We start from the raw sequence: 13,095 nt of genomic DNA on the forward strand, positions 1-13,095 counted from the left end.
CAAAAAATAATGAAGCAATCAGGATCTCCGGGCGGGATGTCATTGATGTGACGTAGCGCCGAAGCGACTTTTTGATTCAAACAACAATGGCGGCACACAGCGAGGAGTCGTGTGCTGACATTAATTCTGCTATTGCAACTGTTTTGTTGAATCTATCAAATATTAATTCTTTAAAAGATGAACAGAGAACTTTTTGCTCTGTCGTTATCCAATATGTCGGCTGTTCTGTTTTGGATTTCTCAGCGTCGCTCTCATCAACGTCACGGGTTGATATCGATGTGAGTGGTTGAAGTAGCACGTCACTCAAGATAACGGACAAGTGGTTTATCCAATCACATACAATGATTTTTTTACAAGGCCCCGCCTTCTGAAATACATCTCCTATTGAGAAGTCCCAGATCCTTGTGTGGAGCTCAGCAAACTACAAGGATCTGGCAAGAGTCAGGTTACTCCAAATATGCCTTCTTACCGCAAATATATTTTTCTGTAAAAAAGGAGAAATTGGGAAAGTATGGTGATCGTTTTTGTCCGACCAGGAACCTACATGTGCACTATCATGTCTCAGAGGTACTTGCTAGCTTAGCTACTCTACTACTTAGCAGCTCTTCTCTCTTGTTGTTTTGTTTTCAAAACACTTGTTTATTGAAGTTGGTAAACATAAACATAATGTGAAATTTGTAGTGACATTAAACTTTGATCGTGACACTACAAATTTCTCCAACAGGTGATACATTAACTCATCAAAAGGTCAAATATTATTTTCTTTAATTATTTTAATTTTTTACAAGTGTTCAGTTTAGCCATTATGCTTCTATTTAATGACATATTACTACTGTACCACTTCAACTGCTGCTAAAGTGAAAATGTGTATTGTAAACAAAAAAGAAGAAATTAAATGTTACCATTCATGTTTTAAAATATCAAAGTCTCGGCTCTCCATTGTTTTTGTCAAAGTCCCTAATAGCAAAATCTAACTGGACAACATATGGGATGGATGACCTAAAAAATTAGGTGCGGATCCGTTTCACCCATTTGGGCCTGTGTCTTTTTGCACCTCGGAATTGATCTGATACGGACAGGGGCGGATTAAGAAATTTTGGCCCCCTGGGCCTGACATGGTCTTGGCCCCTCAACCCCCCGCGCGTGTGGGCGCACACACACGCACGCACTATGCAAGAAATACTGTATACTGTGAACAGACATGCACACTGTACTGTACAGAAGAGTGCACATACTGCACACACACTATTAGGTATACCACACAGACACTGACAAGCACAGGTTTCACACAGACACAGGGGGAGGGGATAAATGGCCTAAAAATAAACATTTTTGAAAATGATTACGCCCACTTCAGTGATGGTGCATTGGGTCATTTGAGAGATATTATGTATTGGAAGTTGGTAGCTATCATGAAATAAACCCCCCAACCCACCCAAAAAACTAAATCGGACATGATTTTTGCCCCCTTTTCCTCCCTTCTATCATTAAAAATAAAATAATATCTTAGGAAAACACATTGGCATAACGGCAGCTGTGCAGCAAATTGAGGCTCAAAGTCTGTATCTATTTGTGGTTAAGCTTGAGGAGAAGGAGAAAGGTAAAATGATAACATGCATCGGAGAGCACCACAAAGAAAGGTGTAGGCCAGTTCATGGTACAAGGGCTGCATGCAGGTCAAGATAGCCCATTTCCAAGAATGCTATAGTGGCTGGACAGGCACTGGACATGTCCTGAACTCAGTGTCAGACGTGGCTGCCGAATACTTGGATGAAGTGAAGCAGCTGACAGATCTCATGCTGCCCCATCTGAAGACTGTCCTGGCCAGGCAGAGGATGGATGAGGAGACCTTCCCAATGGACCCTGTCAGTGAACAGGCTAGTAACATTGATGGCACCCCTGTGCACAACATTGGGATGGAGAGACAATGTGGCAAGGTGGACTACAAACTGAAGAAGTTGGGCACACTGAACGCAGTCAATAGGTCAATAATTTTACAGAAGAGCCAGGAGCTTCAGAGGTTTCAAGGCAGCAGCACAAGCAAAAAGGGAGGTTGAACTCAACTGGAGTAAATTCATGAAGGCAAAATTCGAGAGTAGGGCAGATGAGAAACAAGAGATGGCTCAAAGAAAGGAGAGTAAGAGACTAGACATGCTGGACACACTGAAATCTTTTGATGGCCCCTTCACGATAGTGGGGAAGTTGAAAAGTTCCTTGTGGATGAAAGTCTGCACAAGAATGCAAAGCTGCAGAGAATGAAGCTTGAGGTTCAGTTTGCCAGAGAAAGCACCAAGCTTCTGCCTAAAGTCAATCCTATCTTCACAATCCAGGTGACACTTCCCAGAAATGGCAAAAGTGCAATTCTCCAAGTCATAATGGATACTTAGAATTTTATGGTGGTGGTAAGTATTCATGAAAACAGGTAGCCTAACATTAGTGAATGGGTGAATTCTGGAAATAACCTAAAAATCTTACACAGTGCACCTTTAAGCAAGGGGTTTCTTTCGTGCTTTCAATTTTGCAAAATCATCCACCACATCATTGAAGTCCAACTCTCTTGTCAGCTCACTCTCAATTGCCATTAGAGATAACGCATTTAATCTTTTCTGAGTCATTCTTGTGCGCAGCTCATTTTTTACTCTTGACAAAAGAGAGAATGAGCGTTCTCCCTCACAGTTACTGACCGGTAGAGTGAGAAAAATCTGTAGCGCAATGTATGTATTAGGAAACGTAGGCTGTAGTCCAAAATGTATTATTGTTTTGAGCAGTCCTGAAGGGGTCCTCTCCTCATCAGTGTTGTTGAGCTGTATAAAAGATTTGAACTGTATAAGCTCCTGTCCAAGACTTTCATTGAGGTCAGATGGGTATGATTCAGTGAGAATCTTGGCCTTGTGAAGGACTGAAGCATTGGACTCTGTATCCAAAGAGAAAAGGACACTGAACAAATTGTTCAGATGTTTGTAGGCCTCCAGACGGTGATTAAGGCTTGAACTCAGTTGATCAATAGAGGCAATAAATGTCTCTATTTGAAACAGTTGCCTTCCCTCAAGCACAACATCTGGGGATGCTGATTCATCAGCAAACTTTTTACGTTTCCTCGTCCGTTCAGCCCTGTAAGATGGGGTGCCACCCAACATGTTTAAGGCTTTCTGCTCAAAATGATCAAATAGATCTCTTTGGGAGAGAACAAAGGTGCGCAGAGATTCCAGCAATCTAACTGCTGTACCAAGGTCCATGTCTGCTTTTTGAAGTTGCAGACTTGTGGCCTGAAATCTGGACAGAACAGTGTCCCAAAAGCCTGCCATGAAGGCCATCTCAAGTGAATCCAGCTTCCGCACTAGACTGTCAGCTTCAGTTCGTGTGTCTCGTTTCTCTGTGTCATCAGTGGAAATAACCTGTAGTGCTGCTTTTATTTTACTGTAGTTCTGCCACAGTGCTTTGGTAGATTCTGCACGGCAACTCCAACGCGTGTTGGATAAAGCTTTAAGTGTGAGATCTATGTTGGAATTGCCAAATACCCTGTCCCATCGGTGTGTGGATGCAGTTGTGAAGTTGTAAATAGACTGAATCAAGTCAAAATACTTAGAGACTTCATTTCCACATCTGTCAATGCTGTTGACTCCCACCAAATTCAAAGAGTGAGCTGCACATGGAATATAGTGTATTAATGGGTTGCTTTTCTTTAAGTGAGCCTGCAACCCATTATACCTCCCTGACATGTTGCTGGCATTATCATAAGCCTGCCCCCTGCAAATTGACAGCTCTAACCCTAGATTTTCCAACACAGACATGACACAGTTAGCCGAACTTTCACCTGTATGGCTAGTAATGGGCTCAAAACCCACAAAGCGTTCAACAACACTGCCCTCTTTGCTAACAAAACGGAATATGAATGTCAATTGGTCCACATGAGATAAATCTGGGGTTGAATCCACAATGATAGAGTAGTATTTGCTTGCTTGCAGTTCATCTGCTATAGCCTGTTTGGTTTTTGCACCCATCAATTCAATGAATTCCTCACAAATGGTGGAGGACAGATATGAGGTATTACCTCGACCCATCTGCCCAAACTTTCTGATGTGATCCTTTAGAAAGGGATCAAATTCAGCCAGGACCTCCAGAATACCAAGGTAGTTCCCATTGAGAGGAGACCCTAACGATTCATTTTTACCCCTAAATGCAAGGCCCCTTTCTGCAAGGAATTTAATGACTGCAACAACTCTTTGTAACACCTGCCTCCAATAGCTGCTCTCTGCCTGAAACTGTTTGAACAGGTCTGCATCAACTGTGGCACCTTTGGCGCGGTTCAAGACTGCTTGCATGCAGGTTATGTGCTCAGCACTTCGCTCATGTTCACCAAATCTTTCTGAGTGTTTCCAATCACAATAGCCTGTCACAAAAGAATGCGTTTTTGGGGAAAACAGTTTGCATGCAAAGCAGTAAACATTACCAGTAGAGGGAGAGTACATCAGCCACTCTCTTTGTACTCGTTGTCCATTGGGCAAGTGTGAAGTAAAATGTTCATTGTTTAGGCATCGGGTTTTGCCTCCTAGCCCACTGTTCCTCACAGAAGCTGGATAATGGCTGTGACGGTTGTGAAATGATTTTGCACCTCTTTGAATAAGAACTTCCTTCATTGACTCAGTGAGGGTCTCAGCCCATTTAGCGGGATCACTAGGTAGAGTTGTCACTGTAGATGGTGTTGAAGAAAGATTCAGCTCATTTTCTATGCTGTCCAGAGGTGCAGTGACCTCACATTCATCCGAGCAACTGGCTACTGCTGAATTGGTTGAATCATAAGCATCAGAAGCATTTGGTTCAGTGTCTACACTTGTAGTGGTCTCAGGATCTTGGGAGCTACATGCTAGCTCAGGTGCATTGCTAACCTTAGCTGAATTTGCAGTAGCATTTATAGAATTGCTTTCAGCAGATGTCTTTGTACTGAAGAAGCTGGAGATATTTGGAACACTCTCAAGTAAAACTGATTCCTTTTTTTTCTTTTCTTGCTGAATTTTTTTTCTAGCTCCTCCACTTAAACGTTTATGATCCATATTTCCCTTCTTTCTTTGCACATTGGCTCTTTGCCTATCACAACAGATAAACCAACTATGTGTGTGTGTGTGTGTGTGTGTGTGTGTGTGTGTGTGTGTGTGTGTGTGTGTGTGTGTGTGTGTGTGTGTGTGTGTGAGTTTGTTTGTGTGTTTATGATCGGTGCTGCTTCCTTCAAGTGTGTGAGGTGATTTAGAAAACTAGCAACCCAGCATCAACACTCCAAAGCAGAGAATAACAGCTTACTAGCATAGACAATTGAGAGCAGAGAATCAACTGATTCGTCTGATAGACAGCAGGAGAGCAGAGTGGTCAGTGATGATCGAATCAAGAAAATGTCTAAATGGCAAGGGAACAGACTGATTTGTACTGAGGAGAAAGAGAGAGAGAGCCAATTACAGTGAAATATATTCCAAAAGAGCCAAGTGACTAGCTGAAGGCAGGGACAAATGCCTTGGAGTGACCAACAAGAGTGCAAAGTACCAAATGGCAAAATGTGGAAAGACCAACAGGCAGATCTGCTTTTACCTCTTATCTTCACAACCAAAAAGTTGCTAAATGATGTTTTCAGTCGCTAGCCAGGTATGGCCAAAAGACGCGAAATCTAGCGGCAAAGTCGGTCAATCACACTGACAGTGAAACAAATATTTTGAAAAGATAATAATTGTACACCTTTGTGCACTTTAGTCTTCTATCTAAATATTTTCACAAAGGACACCAAGGCAGCTTGCTAGCTATGAGGGGAGCAACAATGTCTGATAGACAGCAGGAGAGCAGAGTGGTCAGTGATGATCCAATCAAGAAAATGTCTAAATGGCAAGGGAACAGACTGATTTGTACTGAGGAGAAAGAGAGAGCCAAGTACAGTTAAATATATTCCAGAGCCAAGTGACTAACTGAAGGCAAAGACAACAGCCAGATACCTTAGCAGAGACCAACAAGAATTCAAAGTACCTAATAGCAAGATGGCGAGACCAACACAATAAATTGTATTAGGATTTAATTTATTAACGTTAATCTTAACAGCCAAAAAGTTGCTGAATAATGTTTGTAGTCGCTAGCCAGGTATGCCCAAAACAAGAGTCGCTAAACCTAGCAGCAAAGTTGCTTAATTGCAACACACTCTAGGATTCAGGGGAATTAAGGATAATAAAGATATTAATTGTACAACTTTTTGTACTTTTTTTCTAGTTTTTTGAGTCGCCAGCCATGTATGGCCAAAAGTCGCTAATTGAATGCCAACGTTGCTTAATCGCCAACACACTGGGACTCACTGAAGGACTGACTGAATAAAAAAAGATAATTAAGATAATTGTGTACTTTTCTCTTCTGATATTTTCTCTAAGGACCCCAAGCTATCTGCAAGCAGCAATAATGTCTGACAGACAGGAGAGCAGAGTGGTCAGTGATGAATGGCAAGGGAACAGGCTGATTTGTACTGAGGAGAAAGAGAGAGAGAGAGCCAATTACAGTGAAATATATTCCAAAAGAGCCAAGTGACTAGCTGAAGGCAGGGACAAATGCCTTGGAGTGACCAAGAAGAGTGCAAAGTACCAAATGGCAAAATGTGGGAAGACCAACAGGAAGATCTGCTTTTACCACTTATCTTCACAACCAAAAAGTCGCTAAATGATGTTTTTAGTCGCTAGCCAGGTATGGCCAAAAGACGCGAAATCTAGCGGCAAAGTCGGTCAATCACACAGTGAAACAAATAATTTTAAAAAGATAGTAATCGTACAATGTCTTGTACTTTTGTCTTCTTTCTTAATATTTCTCAAAGGACACCAAAATGTCGCTATCTGCAGGCAGCTTGCTAGCTATGATGGCAGCAACAATGTACCTTAGAGTGACTGACCAACAAGAGCTCAAAGTACCTAATGGCAAAATGTGGAGAGACAGACACAATAAATTGCATTAAGATGAAGAGAACTGTTGCTATTATTAATCTTAACATCAACCAGAAAGTCGCTAAATGTCACCAGCCAGGTATGGCCAAAAGTCGCTTAATTGGCCACACACAGTAACAGAGAAACTAACAAAAAAAAAGATCATAAAGATAATAGTTGTACAACTGTGTGTACTTTTGTCTTCTTTCTAAATATTTTCCCAAAGGACACCAAAATGTTGCTATCTGCAGGCGGGAGCGTGCCTATGTTCCCCGGGTCCTATGTTCCCCGGGTCCTATTTTCCCCGGTTGTTCCTGGGTCTTTGTATGCGACCGGGGAACTTAGGACCCTTTTTCTAAAAAAGGGTCCTATGTTCCCTGCATTGTATCTGGCGAAATTGCGAAATTGTGCCCTGACCAAAACCATCCCTAAACCTAACCTGTCACAGGGCGTTGTGGAGCACTTTTTTTTGGCGAAATTGTGCCCTGACCAAAACTATCCCTAAACCTAACCTGTCACAGGGCGTTGTGGAGCACTTTTTTGGCGAAATTGTGCCCTGACCAAAACCATCCCTAAACCTAACCTGTCACAGGGCGTGCGGCAGCAGATAGAGCAACTCAAACGCGAACTTCCTTCCTTCGACAACTTAAACGCGTCTCTGTCATGCGTGTCTGCGTGCGTCTTACTTAGTCGCGCATTGGAAGCAGCGGGGAACATAGAACCCTTTTCTGGAAAAAGTGTTGTACGTTCCCCGCAGCGGGGAACATAGAACCCTTTTTTTTAAAAAGGGTCCTTAGTTCCCCGGTAGAGGGGAACATAGGACCCGGGTAACATAGGGACGGGGAACATAGGGATGACCCGCTGCAGGCAGCTTGCTAGCTATGATGGCAGCAACGATGTCTGCCAGACAGGAGAGAGTGGTCAGTGACGATCGAATCGAGAAAATGACAAAATGGGTCAAAGACCAAAAAGTTATTAACTGACAGCAGTGACAAATGTCAGACTGTAAACTTTCTCGAAAGAAAAGGACAAAATGGGAAGATGCTGATAATAACAGCAAAATGGAAAATATAAGAATTTCCAAGTAATGCTCAACTCAAGTGTGTGTGTGTGTGTGTGTGTGTGCGCGCGTTAAACTTCTTGTTGAATGATTTCAAATTATCTCTGAGTCTGAACTGAGGGAAAGGAAACCAAATTTTGAGCAGTCTCTCACGAGTTCAAAATACCAAATGAGGAGATTCTAAAAGAACAGACCGGTTTATGAAAGACTTGATGGGGGAGGGGCACAGCTAAGAATACTTGAGTGAGATTCTGTGATCCAAATTCGAGATAGAGCTTTTTGATAATGATAATTTGTCAGAGTAAGGTTGTGTAATCAAAATTTGAGAATGAGCTTTGTCAATCAATCAAGAATATTTGCATTAAGTTCTGTGATCAAAATTCAGAAACAACCTTTAATTAAAGCTGCAAGCAGCATTGGTCGGGTCCGCCTTTTGGCCGGTGCTAGTCCTAGGTGTCCAATATTTTAGTCCAGTGGTAGTCCTGAGTGAGACCTACATAGAGGTTTTTGTTTCGTGTCTCTACGATATTGGTACTGGGAGTTAGAGGAAGTTGTGTCTGTGTTTTTTTCCTAGGTGCTGCGGCACAGTGGTTGTTTTCTTTGAAGGTGCGTAAAATCACAGCAGCGGATCCATTTCACATTGTCATTATAGGCTATTGTGTGTATTGAGGCCAAAGAAGGTCTAATCGCAGTTTCGTTGTCATTTTTGGCACCGTAGCAGCATCAGTGCTGCGGGTCTTTGAAGGCTCGTAAAATCAAAACGGTAGCACTAAATAAAAATCCGTACGCATCTTTTAATCAGAAGGGTTCAATCTCTCTCCTGTAGCAGTTTGAAGCCGAAACGACAAACGCACTCAGAGGAGATAATGTTTGATGTTTGGTGACCGTTTGGTACAAAAATGTTGTTTTGAAATGGAGATTACAAACTTCCTGTTGATTTTCGCTGAAGGATGTCAATCTATGAAATGTAGGTCTAGACAAGACCTACATAGAGGTATTTGTTTCATGTCTCTACGACGTTCCTACCGGAAGTTATAAGCAGGTTTGTCTGAGTTTTCCTCTAAAAAGCAGTTTTTTGTCAGTTTTATGTAAAAATTGCTCAAGGGCACAATTTTGATTTTCGGGGTTCGGTTATTTTTTGAGATCGCAATTTCTACCAGTCCCGATGTGTGTGAGAAGTTTGGTGAGTTTTGAAGTATTTTAAGGGGGTCAAATTAGAGGTCAAAGACGTAAAAAACAGTGTTTTTAGTACATTTTTGTCTTGAAGGGGAAATTGCCAACTTCCTGTTGGTTTTCGCCCGACGATGTAAAATTATGAGTTGTAGGTCTTTAGCAGACCTACATACAGGTTTTTGTTTCATGTCTCTACGACCTTCCTAGTGGGAGTTACAGGCAGTTTGTTTTTTTTTTTTTCCTAGGGGGCGCTAGAGCGCAATTTTTATTTTTGGGGTTTGGTTTTGTTATTAACAAGCAATTTTCGCAGGTCCTGACTTGTGTGTCAAATTTGGTGAGTTTTGGAGCATGTTAAGTGGGTCAAATTGCTGTTCGAAGAGGCGGCCGGTATAATAATAATAATAATTAAAGCTGCAAGCAGCATTGGTCGGGTCCGCCTTCTGGCAGGTGCTAGTCCTAGGTGTCCAATACTTTTGTCCAGTGGTAGTCCTGAGTGAGACCTACATAGAGGTTTTTGTTTCGTGTCTCTACGATATTGGTACTGGGAGTTAGAGGAAGTTGTGTCTGAGTTCACATTGTCATTATAGGCTATTGTGTGTATGGAGGCCAAAGAAGGTCTAATCGCAGTTTCGTTGTCATTTTTGGCACCGTAGCAGCATCAGTGCTGCGGCTCTTTGAAGGCTCGTAAAATCAAAACGGTAGCACTAAATAAAAATCCGTACGCATCTTTTAATCAGAAGGGTTCAATCTCTCTCCTGTAGCAGTTTGAAGCCGAAACGACAAACGGGCTCAGAGGAGATAATGTTTGATGTTTGGTGACCGTTTGGTACAAAAATGTTGTTTTGAAATGGAGATAACAAACTTCCTGTTGATTTTTGCTGAAGGATGTCAATGTATGAAATGTAGGTCTAGGCGAGACCTACATTAGAGGTATTGGTTTCATGTCTCTAAGACGTTCCTACCGGAAGTTATAAGCAGTTTTGTCTGAGTTTTCCTCAAAAAAGCAGATTTTTCTCAGTTTTATGTAAAAATTGCTCAAGGGCACAATTTTGATTTTCGGGGTTCGGTTATTTTTTGAGATCGCAATTTCTACCAGTCCCGATGTGTGTGAGAAGTTTGGTGAGTTTTGAAGTATTTTAAGGGGGTCAAATTAGAGGTCAAAGACGTAAAAAACAGTGTTTTTAGTACATTTTTGTCTTGAAGGGGAAATTGCCAACTTCCTGTTGGTTTTCGCCCGACGATGTAAAATTATGAGTTGTAAGTCTAGAGCAGACCTACATACAGGTTTTTGTTTCATGTCTCTACGACCTTCCTAGTGGGAGTTACAGGCAGTTTGTTTTTTTTTTTTCCTAGGGGGCGCTAGAGCTCAATTTTGTTTTTTGGGGTTAGGTTTTTATATTAAAGTCTGCTGGCACACTTTTTGGATGTGTGTAAAAAATTTGGTGAGTTTTGAAGTATGTTAAGGGGGGCGAAGTAGTGCGCAAAGCTGCGGAAGAAGAAAGAAAGAAAGAATAATAAAACCTTACAATAACAATAGGTTCCTTTGTAACCAGTACAAAGGACTCCCTGAGGGAGTCCTTTGTACAGGGTACAGGGCGGACCCTAATTAAAGCTGCAAGCAGCATTGGTCGGGTCCGCCTTCTGGCAGGTGCTAGACCTAGGTGTCCAATACTTTAGTCCAGTGGTAGTCCTGAGTGAGACCTACATAGAGGTTTTTGTTTCGTGTCTCTACGATATTGGTACTGGGAGTTAGAGGAAGTTGTGTCTGAGTTCACATTGTCATTATAGGCTATTGTGTGTATTGAGGCCAAAGAAGGTCTAATCGCAGTTTCGTTGTCATTTTTGGCACCGTAGCAGCATCAGTGCTGCGGGTCTTTGAAGGCGCGTAAAATCAAAACGGTAGCACTAAATAAAAATCCGTACGCATCTTTTAATCAGAAGGGTTCAATCTCTCTCCTGTAGCAGTTTGAAGCCGAAACGACAAACGGGCTCAGAGGAGATAAAGTTTGATGTTTGGTGACCGTTTGGTACAAAAATGTTGTTTTGAAATGGAGATAACAAACTTCCTGTTGATTTTTGCTGAAGGGTGTCAATGTATGAAATGTAGGTCTAGACGAGACCTACATAGAGGTATTTGTTTCATGTCTCTACGACGTTCCTACCGGAAGTTATAAGCAGTTTTGTCTGAGTTTTCCTCTAAAAAGCAGTTTTTTGTCTGTTTTATAAAAAAATTGCTGTAGAGCACAATTTTCAGTTTCGGGGTTCGGTTTTTTTTGAGATCACAGTTTCTACCAGTCCCAATGTGTGTGCGAAGTTTGGTGAGTTTTGAAGTATTTTAAGGGGGTCAAATTAGAGGTCAAAGACGTAAAAAGCAGTTTTTTTAGTACAAATTTGTCTTGAAGGGGAAATTGCCAACTTCCTGTTGGTTTTTGCCCGAGGATGTAAAATTATGAAATGTAGGTCTAAGTCTGACCTACATACAGGTTTTTGTTTCATGTCTCTACGACCTTCCTAGTGGGAGTTACAGGCAGTTTGGTTTTTTTTTTTCCTAGGGGGCGCTAGAGCGCAATTTTTATTTTTGGGGGTTGGTTTTGTTAATAACTTGCAATTTTCGCAGGTCCTGACTTGTGTGTCAAATTTGGTGAGTTTTGGAGCATGTTAAGTGGGTCAAATTAGCGTTCTTTGTGGGGTCGGTATAATAATAATAATTAAAGCTGCAAGCAGCATTGGTCGGGTCCGCCTTCTGGCAGGTGCTAGTCCTAGGTGTCCAATACTTTTGTCCAGTGGTAGTCCTGAGTGAGACCTACATAGAGGTTTTTGTTTCGTGTCTCTACGATATTGGTACTGGGAGTTAGAGGAAGTTGTGTCTGAGTTCACATTGTCATTATAGGCTATTGTGTGTATTGAGGCCAAAGAAGGTCTAATCGCAGTTTCGTTGTCATTTTTGACACCGTAGCAGCATCAGTGCTGCGGGTCTTTGAAGGCGCGTAAAATCTAAACGGTAGCACTAATCACCACTCTTTGGTGAACTTTTCATCAGAAGGGTTCAATCTCTCTCCTGTAGCAGTTTGAAGCCGAAACGACAAACGCGCTCAGAGGAGATAATGTTTGATGTTTGGTGACCGTTTGGTACAAAAATGTTGTTTTGAAATGGAGATTACAAACTTCCTGTTGATTTTCGCTGAAGGATGTCAATCTATGAAATGTAGGTCTAGACAAGACCTACATAGAGGTATTTGTTTCATGTCTCTACGACGTTCCTACCGGAAGTTATAAGCAGTTTTGTCTGAGTTTTCCTCTAAAAAGCAGTTTTTTCTCAGTTTTATGTAAAAATTGCTCAAGGGCACAATTTTGATTTTCGGGGTTCGGTTATTTTTTGAGATCGCAATTTCTACCAGTCCCGATGTGTGTGAGAAGTTTGGTGAGTTTTGAAGTATTTTAAGGGGGTCAAATTAGAGGTCAAAGACGTAAAAAACAGTGTTTTTAGTACATTTTTGTTTTGAAGGGGAAATTGCCAACTTCCTGTTGGTTTTCGCCCGACGATGTAAAATTATGAGTTGTAGGTCTTTAGCAGACCTACATACAGGTTTTTGTTTCATGTCTCTACGACCTTCCTAGTGGGAGTTACAGGCAGTTTTTTTTTTTTTTTTCCTAGGGGGCGCTAGAGCGCAATTTTTATTTTTGGGGTTTGGTTTTGTTATTAACAAGCAATTTTCGCAGGTTCTGACTTGTGTGTCAAATTTGGTGAGTTTTGGAGCATGTTAAGTGGGTCAAATTGCTGTTCGAAGAGGCGGCCGGTATAATAATAATAATTAAAGCTGCAAGCAGCATTGGTCGGGTCCGCCTTCTGGCAGGTGCTAGTCCTAGGTGTCCAATACTTTAGTCCAGTGGTAGTCCTGAGTGAGACCTACATAGAGGTTTTTGTTT

The sequence above is a fragment of the Entelurus aequoreus genome, linkage group LG05 (genome assembly GCF_033978785.1).
Source record: "Entelurus aequoreus isolate RoL-2023_Sb linkage group LG05, RoL_Eaeq_v1.1, whole genome shotgun sequence".
In the NCBI taxonomy this organism is placed as follows: domain Eukaryota; kingdom Metazoa; phylum Chordata; class Actinopteri; order Syngnathiformes; family Syngnathidae; genus Entelurus; species Entelurus aequoreus.